This window comes from Poecilia formosa, unplaced genomic scaffold, assembly GCF_000485575.1.
Source record: "Poecilia formosa unplaced genomic scaffold, Poecilia_formosa-5.1.2 Scaffold2311, whole genome shotgun sequence".
Classification (NCBI taxonomy): Eukaryota; Metazoa; Chordata; class Actinopteri; order Cyprinodontiformes; family Poeciliidae; genus Poecilia; species Poecilia formosa.
The window spans coordinates 9,517-14,442 of record NW_006802250.1 but is presented as its reverse complement, the minus strand read 5'-3'; the positions used below and the strand labels follow the sequence as shown (position 1 = coordinate 14,442).

The 4,926-nt window shown below is 39.3% G+C and overlaps 1 long non-coding RNA gene across 1 annotated transcript; it reads right to left on the bottom strand.

Moving 5' to 3' along the window:
* Window positions 1-153: 153 nt before the first annotated feature.
* On the bottom strand, window positions 154-2,326 carry LOC103133152 (uncharacterized). Its single transcript, XR_475692.2, has 3 exons — window positions 2,025-2,326; window positions 963-1,051; window positions 154-776 (listed from the first exon to the last, which is right to left on the bottom strand). It is a non-coding gene; the product is annotated as an uncharacterized LOC103133152 (long non-coding RNA).
* Between the last annotated feature and the right edge of the window lie 2,600 nt (window positions 2,327-4,926).

The window sequence follows — 4,926 nt, the reverse complement described above, 5'->3', positions numbered from 1 at the left end:
GGATTGAACAGTTTTAACTGCTGATAAAAGTGACAGAGGACACAGATATGGGAAGTGTGGAAGCCTCTACTGTATCAAATTGACATAGGAATAACAGAGAGTTGGCCATTCTAAGGTAAAAACCCAGAGCATACAGCATTCTTTTTTTTCTTCTTCATCCAGATAGCTTCCCGTGCCCCTCCTGCAATGGCACGGTGCCCCCCCTAGGGTGCTCGCCCCACAGTTTGGGAACCTCTGCTCTAACCATATAAGTTGTTAGAGAAACCGTGTAAAAAAAAAAAAAAAAGAGATTTTAAATAAATTAAACTATCAAGTCACCTGATGAGCTCTTCTCGCACGAAACAGTCCGATACAAACACAATTAACTTATGCACGTTTTTCTGTGTTCATTGTAATTAACCACTGAAACACTAAAAATAGGTTAAATTGTTGATGTAGCATGTTTCCACATGTGTGAAATGCTACAAAGGTGAATGCTTTTATGATCTCATCCTAGATTGGTGATATCAAATGGACATCAACATGTCTATACTGATCTGGAAAGCAATTTCTATCCCTATTGGTCAAACCCATAAGGATGACCAAAAATAGTTCACAAAAATAAGCACATGACACTTCAAAACAACTTACCTTCTGGACTGAGATCTTGTGCTTCACAAATTTCCAGCACACCAAGGTTGGACTTTTCAAAAGGAGCTCAAAAACCTCCTCATCCACTTCAGTCTTTGAGTCAAAGACTTTTAAGTCCAAGGTTGGGATGCTGAACTTTTTTGCAGCTGTGAACATAGCAAATTATGCATTTATTCTATATTTGAACATATGTAAATAATTCAAATAAGACAAAAAGTAAAAATAAATAAATCTGAAAAGTTGGTAAAGCACCTATTTTGGCACCATTCCAAAAACATTTTTGATAAACCCAATATGTGAAAATGCTGTAAACTTGTTTTGTTTGCACTCACCACATTCCAAAAACAAACTGCAAGTCAGTTGGCCTTCAAAACAGATGTATTTCTGTCGATCTCTGTATTTGACACGCACAGCTTGCATCCTGCATTATATAAAAATATATTTTTCAATAATCATATAAACATACTTATCAAAGTGAATAAAAAATTAAGATAAAAGGTTGGAACCCATCATGGGGAAAAAAGCACTGGGTGGCTAACAACTGTCCTGAATGGGCTAGGCCAGAGGTGGGCAATCCTGGTCCTCGAGGTCAGGTGTCCTGCAGCTCTTAATGTCTCCCTGGTCCAACACGCTTGAATCCAACAGTTGAATCACCTCCTAAGTGCAGTCAGGTTCTCCAGAGTCCTGCTAACGACCTCATTATTTGACTCAGGTGTGTTGAAGTAGAGATGCATCTAAAAGTTGTAGGAGACCGGCCCTCGAGTTGCCCACCCCTGGGCTAGGCTCTTTACTTGAATTTAGCCAATCACCACAGCTAAAACGGACAAAAAAAAAAAACAAAAAAAAAAACAAAAACATATCAGTTCCATACAACTCGATGTAAACGGGGTTTATGGACAAAATAGTCGGTCAAAAATGTTTTACTGACAACTTACATAATTTGCATACAAAGTACAACTTTACTCCTGTTTTTTTTTTTTTTTGATTGCTGCTAGTAACTTTTTCAAGAAAAGTTACTAGCAAAGTCCTTCCACGCCATTTTCTGGGCAGAACCCTGGCTCCACATGCTAGCAGAGCCAGCTTCGACTGTCCAGCTAGCTCCTCTTTTAAACTCCATTCCTCAGCTTAAAAATAGCGACAGCCTTGACTTGTGAAAATAAAAAAAATGGACGTAGCATTGTACAACATTGATGCTTTTTTTTCTGCTTACATTGTTGTAAACGGCTAAATTAAGTTAGCTGAAGCACACATGCTAACTAGTTAGCCAACTATGTTAATTTCTCGCTGCACCCCTCTTCTTTCCCCATGACCACATAGCAGCACAACATCTTTCCACTAGAGATAATTAGTAATAAAAATAAATCGTAAAATATATCTACAACCCATTTGGGGACCTGGCACACAGCTAACCGTCGCCTCCGTTCCAATGCGGGATAACAAGATGGTGGAAGAAACGAAACTTAAGGAACTTCAGTGGGCGTGTTCTTGTTTTACTCTATGATTTACTCTATTTTTTTGTTCCGATTCTATTGACCACTTGCTGGTCTCTCCATCCTCACGTTCTGATCGTCTCTAGCCGCTGGAGGAATCAGTAATCCCTACAAGCCTGTCCTGCTTCAGCTGCACTCTGCTGGTCATACTAGAATGGGGAATTAGGAGAACACCAATTTAATTTAATATCATAACACAGCAATACATCTAATTCGNATATTAGCTAGTCATCTTTTAGCTAACATTACCTGCATCCAACAGCTTTACTCAACTCAGTCTGTTTGTTTGGGGGAAAACTGTGAAAAGTTCTTTGCGTTTTTCTGGTTTGCTGCCGTGATTCTAACACACCTGCGTAGCTCCGCACAGCAGCAGCAGGTCTCCTTTGCTGCCGCACAGGTGTAAACCCAGCGCGAGTGTCGTAACGCTGATGTTGCGTTTAAAAGCGGCTCGGAAAAACAGGTTACCACATGTTAATGGATTGAACAGTTTTAACTGCTGATAAAAGTGACAGAGGACACAGATATGGGAAGTGTGGAAGCCCCTACTGTATCACATTGACAAAGGAATAACAGAGAGTTGGTCATTCTAAGGCAGGGGTGGGCAATCCTGGTCCTGGAGGGCCGGTGTCCTGCAACTCTTAGATGTCTCCCTGGTCCAACACGCTTGAATCCAACAGCTGAATCACCTCCTAAGTGCAGTCAGGTTCTCCAGAGTCCTGCTAACGACCTCATTATTTGACTCAGGTGTGTTGAAGTAGAGATGCATCTAAAAGTTGTAGGAGACCGGCCCTCGAGTTGCCCACCCCTGGGCTAGGCTCTTTACTTGAATTTAGCCAATCACCACAGCTAAAACGGAAAAAAACCCAAAAACAAACCCATATCAGCTCCATACAACTCGATGTAAACGGGATTTATGGACAAAATAGTCAGTCAAAAATGTTTTACTGACAACTTACATAATTTACATACAAAGCACAACTTTAATCCTGTTTTTTTTTTTTTGACTGCTGATAGTAACTTTTCTTGAAAAAGTTACTAGCAAAGTCCTTCCGCGCCATTTTCTGGGCAGAACCCTGGCTCCACATGCTAGAAGAGCCAGCTTCGACTGTACAGCTAGCTCCTCTTTTAAACTCCGTTCCTCAGCTTAAAAATAGCGACAGCCCTGACTTGTGAAAATTAAAAAAATGGACGTAGCATTGTACAACATTGATGTTTTTTTTCTGCTTACATTGTTGTAAACGGCTAAATTAAGTTAGCTGAAGCACACATGCTAACTAGTTAGCCAACCATGTTAATTCCTCGCTGCACCCCTCTTCTTTCCCCACGACCACACAGCAGCACATCATCTTTCCACTAGAGATAATTAGTAATAAAAATAAATCGTAAAATGTATCTACAACCCATTTGGGGACTTACCTGGCACACAGCTAACCGTCGCCTCCGTTCCAAAGCGGGATAACAAGATGGTGGAAGAAACAAAACTTAAGGAACTTCAGTGGGCGTGTTCTTGTTTTACTCTATTTTTTGTTCCGATTCTATTGACCACTTGCTGGTCTCTCCATCCTCATGTTCTGATCGTCTCGGTAATCCCTACAAGCCTGTCCTGCTTCAGCTGCACTCTGCTGGTCATACTAGAATGGGGAATTAGGAGAACACCAATTTAATTTAATATCATAACACAGCAATACATCTAATTCGGAATAAAACTAAGTACAAAACACATACACACCAAATAATAAAAAACACAGAAATTATGTGAATATCCTCCTTCGGCCTGTGACCTACCAGCTTAGTTTTACATCTGGAAGAAAAAATATATATTTAAGAGTTAGATTGCCTCCCCTCATCGACAACACAGATTATGTGCTTGGTAAATAAATCATCTGCACAGTCACTTGACGTGTGGTGCAGATTAACGTGGACCTAATAACATTGGTGCAACGATACGCTGTTTTCCCATTTTAGCTTCAATGCTAGTTAATACACACACACACACACACACGCACACACACACACACACACGGAGGATTACACAACAGTTTTTAACACATATTTCCTCCAGATATATTTGGTACTTTCCACGCTTAATGCAACTCGACAGAGGTGCGCTGGTTAACGAATTCAACATAAAGACAGGCGAATATTACACAAGCTTAGTTTATGAACTTTACCTAGTGCTAACATTAGCTAGCACAATATGCTACCGGGGATCGCGGCAGACAAAATATGTGACTGTCGTCATAAGCTATGTAAGATTTCTTCTTTGAAACACGGTGGACACTTTAGTAGCTGCTAAATGGTGTAATTTTGTGGAGATTACTTACCATTCGTCCTTAAGCCCCGCCCAGAATGTTCATGTAAGCTTTGCCAAAGCAAATAAAGTTGTACAAGCAAGAAAACGAGTTCAACCAAAAAACAGGAGCTTAAACAAAAAAAAAAGTTTCAACCAAAAAAAAAAAAAGTTTCAAACAAAAATTAGTGACTTCAATTAAAAAAAAAAAATCTTTAAAAAAAAGTTTTTGTAAAAAAATATTTTTATGATTAAAATGTTTTAAAGATTTTTTTTGTTTGAATTTATTTTTGATTGAATACTACTTTTTTTGTTTGACATGATTTTTTTTTTCCTCACGCTGATTCTGGTCACAGATTTTTCCAGCAGGCATTCAAAGTTTTCAGCTTTCATCTCCTGAATGGCCAAGCTTTATTACTTATATTTAAATACCGTAACGTTATTGGCACACAGACAGAGAAGAACTGCAGAGACTGTTTAGCCAATCAGGAAACGGAACATAATGCACTGTGAAAA